Below are 16,591 nucleotides of genomic sequence, written 5' to 3'. Positions count from 1 at the left end.
TCGGTCATTTCGCAAAATATTTCCCAACAGAACATAGTTCGGTTACGTAGCAAAAAACATTTCCCAACCGAACTAGTTAATTATGTTAAGGGGTAATTTTATTTAACCTAGTGATACAACTTTTTTTTTTTTTGGTTATTTAGTTTTTTTTTTTTTTTTGATTTAATGTTGCACTAATCACTAATTATGTTAACCTAATGATACAACCAATCATTACACTAACTTAATTGAAATGGGTACTTTTGGTATTAATATAAATATTTAAATAAGAGGTAACCTAAATTTACTTCTAATGTCTTACCTAAAATAAAACAATGATCCCAAAGAAAAGGATGGTCCCAAAAACTCTTTTCCAAAGTATGAAATCTAGTGCTCATTTAGTCCTATTCTCCTTTTATCATGAGTTTCGATTTTGGGCGTCTTTCCTTCATAAAGAAGTGTACAAATGACATTCCATTCCGGTATTCGTTTGAATCATTTCCCACACCAGTAGTGTGATTGGCCTTACTCGTTTAATTATTGTTCCTCGTGTAACTTTGATGTGTTATATGAGGAACAATAGTTAAAACAAATTACTTAAGTCCTTGTTATATAAGTTATGGTCGAAAACAAAAGAAAAAGATAAAAACAAGATATAAAGGGAACCGAAACTGATGTATATCCAAATAAATGAATACTGAAATGTTGGAGAAAATTGAAATGATAAGAATTAAGCCGTATAAATCCTTGAGCAAGGAATATTATCCTATGAGTGACGTTTGACTTCCAAGCTGTTTTTAATGCTAGCCGCTAAAAATTGAGGAAACAAGATGAGGTCGTTAGGGTGGTGGTTTTCAGGCTCGGTCCATATAGACAACATATAAGTACAGTTGTCGGGTACGATTTCATTAAAAAGAAAATTTGGAAATTCCCTGGAGTCCTGACCACAATCAAGATTTCACCATACCCATTTGTTTAAATTTTGTTTCATCTTCATTATCCAAATTAATCAAAAATAAATAAAACTCTTTGGGCCGTTGTTGATGGGCCTAAGGCTTACGGTAACTTTGATGATAAACTAAGTAACTACTGGCAAACAGGACCAGCTACAAAGCCTGCAATTCTCAATTACATTTTTTTTCTTTTTCTTTTGATTTGGGGATTCAACTCAGAATATGGGTGGTGATATATAGAGTGGTCAGCAAGGCCATGATTAACAGCCATTACGACGAACGAGACCATTACAATATCGTCATTGTCAAATCCCCCAACAGTGAGGTGCATTAGCTAGACTCAACAGTGGTCACTGAGGGTATAATCAGTGGGGTACAATACATGTTAGTGAAACGGAAGTATGGTTCTCTCACTTGAATCATGTTTGAGGCTCCTCTTTTACTAAAGCATTTAACCTTATTGACATTTCAGAAAAACTGTTTTTTTGGCCATCTAAGAATGTTGATCAAATGACTGCATATTATTTACGGTTTCTTTTAACCCCTTCAATTTAAAAGAGCATGTTTTCTGTGGCATTGAGTTCACTGAAAGCGATTCCGAACCAGCTTTAGTGTTAAAGCTGACCTTGGCCAAGACAATAAAAACTTAGGCACACAATTGTTGAAGAATCTATCAGAAGTGTGTTTGTATAGCAAAACTGATACCCATCTTTTAGCGACCGTGGTTTTATATATGTGTGATCACTCAATTATTGTCTCTCATATATAACTTTGATATGCTGTTGTATAAGTGATGGCCTAAGTTAATAAACTGAGAAGGGGGCAAAAGAAAATAATATAAACTGAAATCGACGTTATGATAAATAATTGAAATGTCGGAGAAAATTGAAACACAAAAGGCCAAATAATAAACAATGAGAGATAAAAGAGACGAAGAGTTGTTACCGCAAAAACAAAGGGACGACGAAGTAAATAATACTTTGGCAACCTAATAGTTTCTTAAACTCTCGGACTTAAATTTGGGGTTTCATTTCAGCCGGGCCATTGTTAGCACCATCTGGAAAGAAATGATCTGTAGAAGATTTGAAGAATGGTTTCTTTACGAAATAGACGATGATTTTATCTATCTTGCGAAGCCTTTAGTATTAGCTTGCGCTGCTCTAGCTGGAAATTGGGTTCATTTGAACTTTTCAAATACAATAATATGTAACTGGGATTCAATGTTCTTGTGAGTTTTGTGTCCTGGTTGCTTGTCTTTTTGTTCTACCACGGGTGGATTTCTCCGTAGAGTGTACAACCTTTCCTTTTTTAATAAATCTTCTGTTTCTATCAAAAATAAAAATAAAAAAACAATACTTGGGCGAGCTTATGCATTGGGTTTGTGGGCCTGTGGAAGATTTGTTTTGACCTTGTGCATGTATCAACCAAGAGCTATCTATCAATTTTGGCAAAAAATATTTTTATTCTTTTCTGAAATTTTTCTAGCATCCATTTTTCGGAGAATTTCTTTTTCTCGTTTATCTGGATTCATTTTACAAGAATCCAATCCAATTTTATAATCACAATTCAGTCTGACAAGGGATGAGATGAAATGATACCTTTCGACAACAAAGCTTAAGAGAGAAACGGGAAGCAAAAGCAAAAGGAACTGAATCCATTTTAGAGATCCCATTTGATTTGGTATTATTGCACCTCCAAAAGACCCTAGAACCTTTTTTGAAAAAATATAATATATTTTTTGCGATAAAGTAAAATCCAGTTCCAATTTGGGCCAATTATATTTAAGAATTATTAATTTTGTTCATCCCACTAAGTCAAGCCCATCGTCAAACCGTTGCTGAGGTGACAACGACATGGCTTGACTTTTCTCTTTTCCATGTTTTCTTCTCTTACGTTTTTGATGTTGTTGTGCAAAAATCCTGTGCTATCGCTCCCTTTCCATAGAAGAACTAAGAACTTAAAAACCGTCGAGGAAGAAGAATGATGACCATGAAGTAATTTGATCAGGTATATCAGCAATCTATTGGTGTTGTCTGCAATTTAGAGTTTAGACTGGCCGAAATCAAATATGCTCATTCAAATACTGGATGACTCTGATGACCCAGTTACACAATTGCTTATCAAAGAGGAAGTTCAGAAGTGTCAGCAGGAGGGCGCGCGCATTGTCTACAGGCATCGTTGCTTAGAGATGGGTAAAAAGCTGGGAATTTGAAATCTGCCATGAATTGTAGTTATGTCAAGGTTTAAGAATTTGTTGTCATCGATCTTTGATGCTTATTATCCACCTAACCCAATTTTTTTTTGAAGAAGACAGTACCTCAAAAAAAATAATTAGGGTTTATAAATCTTATCCATTTTGTACATAAGTTTTGTACATGGAGAACTTTCTGGACATGTTGAGAATGTTTTCGCCTGCATTTGGAATACCTCAACCATGGACACATTTCGCAAATGATGCACCAACGTATCAGGTTACCTACTTATATTGAGGCGAGACTTTGCAGCACAATATGATCCGCTACAAACAAATTTAGCGACAGATTTATCCAAAGGAAAACTAGTTCTGCTGGGAAGTCTGAAATCTAATGTTTTATATATTTTATCATCTTGGTTTTTAATCACAGACCTCTTTTTTGATTGAATACGCGATTTTATTGATTAACAACTCCAAGAATTCAAAGCTTTATAATAGACTGCTAATGAAACAACCAAAAAGAATCAACACAAAAATACTCCTAATTACAAAACCACAAGTATCAGGCATTTTAACTCTGACATGAGAATTGGATCTTCCCATTCCAACAGCTCTAACACCTGTACAGAGACTTGATCCTTGCTGAAGGCCCAAAGGGTCAGTAGCAAAGTTTACCTTCCTGAACTCCAAGGACCTTGTAACTTGTTCTCGCCTTGAACACCAATTCAAACCCATCTAGTGAAAACTCTGGAAGCTCCAAGACAAGTAAACATGCCTTCTGAACCTTCATTCTTTAATTCATCTCATGCACTATTAAAGTGAAAGACAAGACATCAACACTCTATTCATATGCTTCACGACGATAGACATCAGGTGCCATGTATCGATCTTCAAATAAGAAGTGCCAGAAAGACTTGTAATTTTAAATTACTAAAAGTGAGCAAATTACTTGCAATGAGATAAAAGTGGAAATAAAGCGATCTCACATGAACCGGTCCCTCCAGTCTTTTTGTAACCAGAATGATCTTTCTCCAGTGCGATCTTGCTCAAAGAGTTGAAACACAAGATATGGTCTTCCACAGTTATTCTGTGAAGATTAGATGTTTATTTATAGCAATATTCAGTTCCACGTAATCTGGATCTGTGGTAAACATAAAAGACTGAGTTACATGCATATCTACAGTTCAATAAAGACCGTAGGACTAGGGCCTAAGACTGGTTCTTAACCATCTGTCCGTGAAATACTCTCAGCAGTATCACCTGCGTTAACACCACCCCTCAAGTTGTACAGGAGTTGACGGATGTGCAACTTGGATCAGAGAATATGAAATCGTGGAGAAGCTAGTCATTTGGTAAAAATATCGGCCAGTTGATCCCGAGAGCTGATAAATTGAACTCGTAACTGCTTGCTAGCAACTCTTTCTCTTACAAAATGATAGTCGATTTCGATATGCTTTGTTCTGGCATGGAACACAGGATTAGCAGTAAGATATGTAGCCCCCAAATTATCACACCATAAAACTGGTGTTGAAGTTGAGACACACAGTTCATTTAATAAGGACCGTATCCACATGAGTTCAGAAGTCGCAATGGCTACACCACTGTACTCCGCTTCAGTGCTGGATTTCGACACCGTCTTTTGTTTACGTGCAATCCAAGAGATCAAATTACCACCAAAGTAGACACAAAAACCACTAGTCGATCTTCGATCATGTAGACAACCAGCCCAATCCGCATCTGAATAAGCTTGGAGGGTGAAATCACTTGTTGGATGAAGATGTAGTCCATAATCTATGGTGGACTTCAAGTAACGTAAAATTCGTTTCACACTATCCCAATGCTCTATATAAGGGTTATGCATATATTGACATACCTTGTTAACCGCCACTGAGATATCCGGCCTAGTAAGATGAAGGTATTGAAGAGCCCCTACGACACTGCGATATAATGTAGGATTGGACATTTTCTCTGTGCCTTGGAGTTGGAACTTTGTACTCGGAGATAACGGTGTAGAAACAAGTTTAGCCCCATCAAGTTTAGTTCTTTTAAGTAAATCTGCCACATACTTTCTCTGCGTGAGAATAAGATTTCCAGGAGTACGAAGGACTTCAATTCCCAGGAAATAATGCAAGTTACCCATATCCTTAATAGAAAATTCTGCACCAAGATCATGTATTAGCTGTGAAATGGAATGACTGTTGGACCCAGTGACGATAATGTCATCGACATAGACGAGCACATATGTAATGGAAGCTTTCTCCTGGAGAACAAATAGAGAACTATCAACTACTGAGCCCTTAAATCCAAGCTGTAACAAGTAAGAACTCAATCTTGAAAACCAAGCCCGAGGGGCTTGCTTAAGTCCATACAAGGATTTGTGGAGTTTACACACATGTGTAGGATAGTTGGGATCCAAAAACCCTGGTGGTTGTGTCATATAAACATTTTCTTTTAGTTCACCATGTAGAAACGCGTTTTCTACATCAAGTTGTTTCAATGGCCAGTTCTTCATAACTGCTATAGATAAAACTAGCCGGATTGTGCATGGCTTAACCACTGGACTGTATGTTTCCCCATAATCAACACCTTCTTGTTGATGAAACCCTTTCGCCACAAGCATGGCCTTGTAACGATCAATGCTGCCATCAGAACGTTGCTTCACTCGAAACACCCACTTCGAGCCAACTACGTTCATGCCTGGTTCGAATTTCACAAGAGAGTATGTTCCATTTATAATAAGAGAGTTAATTTGATCATGCATGGCACCTCTCCAATGCGCAAACTTAGAGGCCTCAGTATAGCAGGTTGGCTCCATGTAGTCCATATTCGGTAAAGGATGCTTGCTGGCTGTTAAGCATAATTTTTTGAACTGGCTTAACAATTCCATATTTTGCTCGTGTATGCATTTGATGCACTGTCTGTGTGTTTATAGACTGAACTGTCTCAGCAGTATCGACTAGAGAAAGTGGCGCAACTGAATCTCTTGATGACGTCGTAGTCGGGGTGGATTGTTGGACAAAAGCTGCGTCAGCAGCACTAGTCATTGGTGCTGAATTCTCTTCAGTAGCGCCAGCTGACCTAGCATCAGGTATATTAATATTGCCAGTATGCAGTTCCTGATTTCCAGAGGTCAGGACATTTCGAAAGGGAGATTTCAGAAAGAGACTTGTATCAGAAGGTACACTTACAGACTCTTGTTGAGGCGTCAGCTGCTGCGTAGACTTGAATGGGAATGTCTCTTCCTCAAAACGAACATGACGGCTTATATAAATGCTGCCACTTTCTCTATGAAAGCACATATATCCCTTATGAGCATTGTTATATCCAATAAAGACACATGATATCGATCGTGGTTCTAGTTTGTTGGAATTATAGGGCCTTAAACAAGGATAAGATAAACACCCAAAAACTTTAAGGAAGGAGTAATCAGGAGCTTTGTTAAATAACAGTTCAAGAGGAGTTGTAGTTATGGTTTGAGATTTTGGTAATCGATTAATCAAGAAGCATGCAGTGGAAAAGGCATCGGACCAGAATGTATAAGGCATTGATGCATGGAAAAGTAGAGCTAAACCGGATTCAGTTACATGACGGATACGTCGCTCAGCCATGCCATTTTGAGCCGACGTATGTGGACAAGTGAATCTATGTTGAATGCCAGAGGCATTTAGATATGAGGTGAACTTTTTATACTCTAAGGCATTGTCAGTCTGGAAGACTTTGATCCTATGATTAGTTAAATTTTCAACCTGTTTTCGAAACTGTATGAATATTGACAAGGCCTCAGAACGTTGCACCAAAGGGAAAATCCAAGTATAATGGGAATATGCATCCATAATCAACATATAATAACGAAAACCGGATCGAGACAATTTAGGAGAGACCCAAATATCTGATACAAGTAAACTCAAAGGTGTTGCATAAGTAGTTTTGCTAAGAGAAAAAGGAAGACGCTTGCTTTTGCTAACATGACAGGAATGACAGTAGTCAAAAGGCTTATTTGAAACAGGTAAAGAGAATCTACCACAAATACTAGACACTGTTCTCATCATGGGATGTCCAAGACGTTGGTGCCATAGTGGCAGTGAAGTTGCAACATGAGCTTGGGGTTTATTTGCAGTGCTTAATCCGTCCAAGCCCTCAAAAACATAGAGACCATTCCTATTCAGTCCTCGCAGCAGCATTGTTCCCGTTAACTTGTCCTTCACCAGAAAATAAGAAGTGTGAAACTCAAAGAAGACATTATTATCCTTGCAAAATTGTGAGACTGATAACAGATTTCTTTTTATCTGTGGAACATGGAAGATATTATTTAAGGAAAATAGTCTGGAGTTGTATGTGAAAGTAGCATTACCGACATGAGATATATGAATGCTATTTCCATTACCAACTTGAATCTGTTCAGGGCCATCATATTCATGAGGAATAGTCAAGTTCCTCAAGTCACCTGTGAGATGATGAGTCGCTCCAGAGTCTGTCACCCAGTTTGCATGTTGGTCCGAACCAGGTAGAGCAATATAGGCAGCAGCAGGTTTGCGTTTGTTGTTTGAGAGTTTATCATACCTGAACCAGCATCTGTCTGCCTGGTGGTTATCCTTTTTGCATATTTGACATGGCTGTGCAAATGTTCTAGGGTTCTGAGATCGCTGTTGCGGTTGATTATTGGAAGGGTAGCCCTGGTTCCGCTGGCCATATGCACGTGAGTTGTTTTTGAAGTTGTTTGACGAAATGGAAGCAGCGACGTTAACAACTGGCTGCTGAATCATAGCCAGTTGTTGTTCCATGCGCAGATCAAACGTGAGAAGGTGAGAGTAAAAAGCTTCCATATCAATCTCCTCTACAGTGCTTAATACTGTAACAATGGGATCGTAGGCTTGATTCAAGCCATTGCTAATAGACTGCATTTTTTCATCGTTGGATACTTCATATCCAGTTGCTGCAAGCTGATCAAAGAGGTTTTTAGCTTCATTCAAATATGTTTTCAAAGACTTATTACCTTTGTTCATTGAATGGAGTTGTTTTTTGAGACTCATCTTGTGAGCCCGTGTTTTTGGAGCAAAGTAACTTTCAAGTTTGTCCCAAACTTGTTTAGCTGTGTCCAATCCCCTCACATGACACAACACCTCAGGCGTGAGTGTTGAGTTTAACCACCCAACCAGTAATGAATCCTGAGCTTCATACTCTTCATACAGTGGGTTAACTTCATCTGAATCTGGAAGGGTTTGAGGAGGAATTTCTTTTGTTCCATCTATGAAACCAGCCAGGCCATAACCTTTCAATATAGGTTTGAATTGTGTTTTCCATAAAGAGTGATTTGTTTCTGTGAGTTTGAGAGTAACTAGATGATGGATCTGTATATTTCTTAGCTGTGCAGCCATGGTTTTTGTTTTGTTTTTGGTATTTTTTTTTTTTTGTGAAAGGAAAGCGTGTGTTGGATCGAGGTTGATACCAAGTTGAAACACAAGATATGGTAGAATATCTTCCACAGTTATTCTGTGAAGATTAGATGTTTATTTATAGCAATATTCAGTTCCACATAATCTGGATCTGTGGTAAACATAAAAGACTGAGTTACATGCATATCTACAGTTCAATAAAGACCGTAGGACTAGGGCCTAAGACTGGTTCTTAACCATCTGTCCGTGAAATACTCTCAGCAGTATCACCTGCGTTAACACAAAGCATAATCAGTAACTTTTAAGGTTGCCCTGCTTCGTCTTGCAAGACATTTCTGTACAGGTAGTAAGCAATATTATTTGTTTCCTTGATAATTAATCAAACAGGAAAACTTATACTGAAGTCAAATTCCTAACCAAAATGATCTCGCTTACAATACCTCGAACTCGGAGTCAAATCCCTGTGTATTAGCACATGTGACTTATGCTTGAAAATGTGAAATTAATTGTCCGATAAGAGTTGATGAATCCATGTCCACCTCGTTGCAATCAATCGCATAGCAATTAGCATGGCATATGTTATTCTAGTCTCTATCCCATGCAAAACAATGAGAAGTATTTACTAAATCAACGAGAAATGTTGCGAGTTTTATGCCTTCATTTAAATTCAAAGTCATAATGCTTAATTTTCACGGTATGTTCCATTAATAACCAATGAAAAACACACATAAAAGTTCGACAGGGTTAAACAAAGTACCTGGTCTATCCATTTCTTGCTAGATGTATCTTACAGATTTTCTCGTGGCCAAAGCTTGGAGCATCTGAGAGTGGCTGCAGAGACGTAGTTATCGCATTAAGATTTCTTTTTATCAATTCAGATATGACATACTGACTCAAGAAAAACTTACAATACGAACACATCAACTCCGTGGTCGATAAGCAAATCAACAATTTCAGTACAACCATCACAAGAAGCTAAATGAAGTGTTGTTCTTTTACCATAATCATCTAATTCTGGTGATTAACACCATATTTATCATTTTTTGCATTCAATCTAAACAAAAAAGAAAAAAATACCCAAAGTTGCAAATACATCAGATGTTGTTGTCCATCCCCAATTTCATTGTTTAAAATTCTACAATTAATTTCTAAGGTTTTAGAGGAACAAAACTAAAAATTCAAAAAAATCAATAGCATAATCCAAATCCTAATATACTCGGAAACGAAACCGCCGAGAGGAGCATACAACTTATTGGATTGATCCTTTACTTTGAACATTTTTTCAGCCAAAAACTGGATGAGAGAAGAGACTTTCTATTGTTTTTAAGAAACTCAAAAACTCAAATCATAACATCAAAATCGTAAGAACAGCGAAAAGAAAATAGTCAAGCGAGGTCGTTGCCACCTCAGCAGTGGGTTTGATTGTGGGATTGACATAGTGGGATGAATAGAATTATTGTTTAAGAATAAACTCCATATTGGAACAAGTCATAATTTTTTCCGCTCCTGTCTTAAAAAACCTAACTCCATATAAGAATGGTTGACAGTATAATATAAATATTATATGTCTTGTAATACATCAAAATTTAAGATGAATAGATTCTTACGACCATTTTACATGATCATTTTGTTTAAAAGTGGATTCTTTGCTTTTTTGTGCAGAACTTAATACAAATCCCAATCACTCATATGATTTCATTTGTTAATTTTGGGTTGTCGAAGTTGAGTTTTATGTGGATAGATTTCATATATACTGTACATACATGTAAAATAAAATCCTCATTTAAGTAGTATTTATATTTACATAGATACATTTTTGTGTTTCCTATGTATATGTATGCATTTCCAAAATACATGTATAAAATTTCTGCTTTCGGTCTATTCAAGGTAGACCTCCATATAAGAATAACCCCCATATAAAAATATTTTTTGTGGTCCCTAGAATATTCTTATACAGAGGTTTTACTGTAGTTCTTTCGAACAAAATTAAGACCCCCCTGGACACATTATTGGGGGATATCACCCCGTGAATTTGCAGTGGGCCCTGGTTTGTGGGACCCATGCATTATTGTGTTTGTGCGGTTTTAATTTTGTCTAAAATCTCGGTTCATTAAGAATTTTTGAAAATTTTATTCTTTTCTTTTCAATTTCAATTTTTTTCTTCAAAATATTAAAACTGTTTTTTATTAAAATTATATTTAAATAAAATATTAATTAACAACTAATATATTTCAACCAAAGCTGTGTGCGAATCTTAATTTGGAGATTTTCAATTTCATTTGTTTATTATTATTCTTTTAATAAAATTTAATTTAAAATTTAAAATACATAATTATAATTATGAGAGGCCAAGCAAACAACTGGAAGCCGAACAACAATATGAGCTCCCATTCTCCTCTAAATCGCAACACCTAGTCTATGAAGCAAAATTTTAACCACTTTGAAATTAAAATCATGCCTAGCTAAAACATTCGTAAGTCGTTTTGAGAAAATCAAAGTCTGTTTCACTTTTTTCTTACATGAGTAACACATGGCAAAGACCTAAATCAAGTCAGATGTTAAATGTCAATTAAAATTGGTTTTCAACTTACACCATGTTTGTTTACTCTCGACTGATTCAGAAATATGTGAGTCACCAATTTAATTCCATGAGTCAGGAGTATTTTGTTATCTAACTTAAACGGGTTCGAGTTAGGGTTAGATCAGATTGAATCAGATCCAATTCAAAATAGTAAACAAACGGTCTGACTGCTGATTAGCGCGAGTCAGACGTTGATTCAGATTAGACACCGAGTCAACTGCAAACAAATATGGTCAACCTGTAGAGCCGCGAATTATTTGTGCAAATGTAAATCATTTTGGACACGTGTCACACACCCTTAAATGATGTGTCATTAATTTCAGGTGTCAACGTGGCCCTTTCCATTGCAGACTACTGCAGCTCCACGAAAACCAGGCTATAATTTCAGGTGTCAACGTGGCCCTTCCCATTGCAGACTACTGCAGCTCCACGAAAACCAGGCTATACGTTGAGTTCATATCACTTCGGCTATAGGCTAATAATGGATAGGTAACATGCCGTGTTACGAGAATATTAGGGCTTGCGAGCTAAAGCTGTTATATATATATATGGAAGTACCAAGAATTGTGTGTCAAGAAATATCTATCGTTATTCGTTAAACCCTAGAGTAGAGCTTTATAAGCAAGGTGTGATGCAACATACGTTCTGTTTAGTCAGTTAATTTTTTTTTTCTCCAATATGGGGTTATCTGCAATACTAATACTATCACATTCACGAAGTACAAAAGTAACATTCTCAGATGAATACCACCGAAAGGCAGTGAGGTTCCAACCCAGCGTCGAGCGAAACGGGTACTTGTAATATTATGTTGAATTCTCTTGTGAAAGAGAAAGAAACGAAAAATAGGGAGAAGAATCAAAGAGAGATTTCTATTAATGTGTACAATATACAAATATTAGAGTATCTATTTATAGGGCTACACATAAGGGTATCTCACTAATAAACGAGATTTTTCCTAGATATTATTAACATAATTACACGTTTATAATACTCCTCCTGATAACGTTGTGTCTAAGCTAATTGCCTCGTTAAAACCTTGTCAGGAAATCCCCAAAGGGAAAAAAGCTTATCGAAGGGAAAATAGTACAATTGTGAGTAAACCTAGAACGGACATGGACGTGCATATGTTGCCTCATTAAAACCTTGACAAGGAAAACCCAGTGGAAAAAAACCTTGACGAAGGAAAAAGAGTACAACGTGATAGTCCAGTAAAATACCTTTTACTATGATGCTCCCCATGATAAGTACTTCAATTAAATCTTGGCTTGGAAATATTCGAATCGACACTTCCCAATTTTGATAAACGAATTTGTTGAATACTGGAGATAACAATGCTTTCGTGAGAAATCTGTCAGTTGATGAAGTCTTCTTTTATGTTAGTCTTCTAATAGTAGTGTTCTCGAGTCTTCATGTTTCTTTCAATACATTAAGTACTTATGTTTTGGATTGCTAATTTTTTGGAGATGATTTGCAGAAATAGTTGATGTAGTTTCTTCAACAAAGTGCCAAGATATGAATACCTTATCATACGTGAACAAAAATCGTATTTGTGAGAAGAAAATCCAAATTCTTAGGAGTTTAATCAAATGTGGACATCCATTAAACAACCAAAATTGATACAACTCCCCCTTGGATGACCATCATGCTGAATTAAATTGCCTCATTAAAACCCAATAGGAAAAAATTTGGACGAACGAAAAAGAGCACAAATATCAACATTTTGAAAACAAATTAAGGTTAAACGTCAACGAGATATTGCCTCGTTAAAACCTTATCAGAAAAATCATTTGTGACAAAACCTGAATGAAGGAAAAAGAGTACAAATGTAACAAAAATGTGGATGCTAACCCAATATTATGAAGTTTTACATTAGACAAGCATCAAGAAAATAACTCTAATCTGTCTCAAAGAAGAGTTTAAGCTAGCATAATTCTAACTGCATATTTAAGGGAAAAAGAATAGAATATATGTTGCTAAAACGTGGATTTTTGTGTTTTTAACGACTCCTCAAGAGACCTATATATAAAACTGACATCATCAACTAATTAATCCGGATTCTTGGTTTCATACCAAATTACTAAAAACACATATATAAAGGATTGTTAGACCTGCTATAATAGAGTCAGGTGGCTTCCAGGATATAATTTGAATCCTTTAAGGATTACAAATTCGAATATGTTCCTCGAGCATGTTTCTTGTGTGAATACAATACAAATCCTTCAAGACTACCACGCGAAATGCATTATATAGGAGAACAAAATTTATTGAATCAATCATAGGGTTTGAGAAAAAATTGAAACCCTCAAATTGTTTTTACAACGATCATATTTCTCATATAACGCATGAAAACTACACCAACATGTGTCAAAATTCATGCTTGCACGGTTAAGGTGTTAAGTTTTGGATCCAAATATTGTGTTATTCAAGAGATTTGAATCAAATATAATTTGGATTTTGCATACCAATCACATACGTCGATATTTCTGTGCAGAGGCTTTAACAACCGCCATCTTTATTATTTCAGTAGCTACCATAAATGACTATTCGACAATAATTTAGCTTACCATAAGCCAACACAATTCTCGGGTGCATGCATATATTGAAAAATTCAATCAATTACTGGTACCAGTACCCGCGGGCATTATAATCTTCTCATATTTAGGTGAGAAGATATTATAATTGAGAATGTGAATTCGGTACACTCAATTGGAGCACTACTTGTAGCCTCTTATAAAACGCTACTTATCTGCTAGATGTGACTGGATTTCCTCTTAAAAGGCAAAAGCTTATATAAAAGCAAAGGAAGCAAAGGGTTATTTAGTTTTTTGTACTTACATTTTGTCCAACATTAGCATTTGATCTAACATTTGTCCAACTTAGGATTTGGTACTTAAAAATAACTTTGACCTTTGTTGACTGTCGTTGATAAAACTTTAATTAATTTGTATAATAAAAATATTTAGTTTACAAGTTTTTACCTGAGGCTGGTCTAGGATCCAACGGCTTTAAGAAAAATTATTTATCCTACGGTCCTGATTAAAAGATGAAAAATACATGAACCCTAATTAGCTTCTTTTCTTCCTCCGCTTCCATCACGTACTCCTTACACAGAACCTCTTCCCACCTTTTCCCTTTACCGCACATCTTTGCGCATCAAAATCCTTATCAGTGCAAACCAAAAAATAAACATCATTCAAATTATACACTCAAATTTCTTCACCGATGTAACTAACTCAATCCCCACGAGATTTCTACTCAAAAACATCATTATTGTTGTTGTTGTATTTGTCTAAGTCAAACAATCTCTCTTTCATTTCTGTATATGCACCCAACAAAATTTGAAATTAGGGCGTTTCATCAACTAATGGATAAATCCAAGTGGGGAAATAGAACTAATTCTTACAGTGTTTGTTGCAGGAACGTTTGCGACCCAGATATACTTTTGCAGCTCTGAAATTTTGCAATTCGATCTCGTTACTCTTCTATTATTTCATTTGATTACGAATAAATGGAATTGGGTTTCGGTGGAATCTTTTCTTTGTTCATTTTGTTCTTGATTTAACTTTTGGATCTTTGGATTGATTTCCCCATTTTTGGAACCCTAAAATTGAGAGTGAGAAAAGGAATTGAGAAATTATCGGATTCCCCTATTAATTTAACATTTATTAGAATGGTCATGGAGACAGTGAAAATGATGAAGGTAGTGGACAGGTTCTGATGGTGGTTGTAGCGATACTGTGTAGAAGAGAGGATGGTGGTTGCGGTGATGGATCGGAGAAGATAGGAAAGATGGGGTTGCACTATCCCTGTATAAAACTATGTTTATGTGTAAATGTGTAAATTTTAGTGGAACGGAGGGTATCATATTAAATTTGTTTCATAATTTATATTTTAAAACATATAAATTCAATTTCTTAACGGAAGTCAATATCTAACTCAGTCAATTTAGGTCAACGTTATTTTCAAGTACCAAATCCTAAGTTGGACAAATGTTAGACCAAACATTAATGTTGGACAAAATGTAAGTACTAAAAACTAAATAACCCAAAAGCAAAATGAGATATTTTCGCGCGTTATTTGAGATGACATCCTTTTTCGATTTGATCATGATGGGAGAGAAATGTAATTTTTGAAATTAACGTACACCAACTTCTAGTGGTGTATAGTCTCCCCCTGATTATGGCGAAAATATATTCATCACATTTACGAAAATAAATTTCGTAGAGTATTATCCGATTATTTCGAGATATGTACTCATTATGAAATATGTCAACATATATACCATCAATCATGCATTACTTTTCATGCATTACTTTTGGAACACAAACAAAAATAAAATAAAGATGATTTGTCAAAACCAAATGCTTTGAAAATATGCGAACAAATCTCCAATAATTTCGCAACCTCAAGGGACAACGAGATAATAGTTTAAATTGAAGTTACAGACACTTTCTTTTATTAAAGAAAATTAAGCTAAGATCAATATAGTCACTACAAGGACTAAAAATATTGGCTAGCAAGCCGGGTGCACCCATTGATCTTTTGTGCCCTTCCGTATTTCAATATCAAGTTGAACGGTCTTAATTTAGTAGATTAGTAATGTGAAGAATAAAATTTGCACAACATCCCTTAAGAGTTCAACAATTGTTAATATCGTAATAACGATACTTTATATATCCCTTTAGGATCGATAGGGAAAAATCAAATCAATTGGCTTATATGATTCTTATTTTGTGAAAATAAAGAGATTATTTTCGTTCTTAAGGAGTCCAAGGTTTATTAGTAGAAAAATAAAATCATGATTGGTAAAGATTTGTTTAAACGAGTATCATCAAACTACGAAAAAAATGTTGGCTAAAATTTCTTAGAATTTCAATTTTAACATCTCCTTCCGCAGAATTGATGGAAAAACAAATACCGGTTCGTATATACAACACATAAAAATTGCATCGACAAAAAGATTTAAGAAAAAATGTCGACTTAATCATCGCAAAGGGAAAATCCACTTCGTGGTTGATAAATGTTTTCTTGTAAAAAATAAATAAAAATAGAAACCTATTATAAAAATCACATGGTCTTCATTGAATGGAGGAAGATACCAAACTTAATTGGACGGAGGTTTATGAACCATGCATGTGAATCGTGATTAGGTACCGTAAAGGTAACCAAATATGCGATAACACCCAAATTTTTTTGGTGATTATAGTTCCATCAGATGGATAGAAACTATAAACCATCTTACGATGGATTTTTTTTCTTTTTCTTTCTTTCTTTTTGTTTCATTCTCTACGAAAAAGAGTAGAGAAGAAAGGAATATCAAATACATTCCAAAAAACTTAATGGATAAAATTTTACTTACTTTTTTTTTGTGAAGCATTAAATTAAATAAAACTAATTAAACAATATTACACGTGGGAATGTGATTCTCACAGAGTCGCTAAATAGAATTTGAGTAAGAAAATACGGATTCGTCTGTTCCCAAATTGATGTT

At 35.4% G+C, this 16,591-nt stretch overlaps 1 non-coding gene across 1 annotated transcript; it reads right to left on the bottom strand.

The window, feature by feature from the left end:
* Positions 1-1,143: 1,143 nt before the first annotated feature.
* LOC113307303 lies at positions 1,144-1,240 on the bottom strand. The gene has a single exon (XR_003339093.1). It is a non-coding gene; the product is annotated as a small nucleolar RNA Z43 (small nucleolar RNA).
* Positions 1,241-16,591: the final 15,351 nt, after the last annotated feature.

The sequence above is a fragment of the Papaver somniferum genome, chromosome 8 (genome assembly GCF_003573695.1).
Source record: "Papaver somniferum cultivar HN1 chromosome 8, ASM357369v1, whole genome shotgun sequence".
Classification (NCBI taxonomy): Eukaryota; Viridiplantae; Streptophyta; class Magnoliopsida; order Ranunculales; family Papaveraceae; genus Papaver; species Papaver somniferum.
Note: the sequence above shows the minus strand (reverse complement) of the source record. Positions and strands in the feature narration are given on the sequence as shown.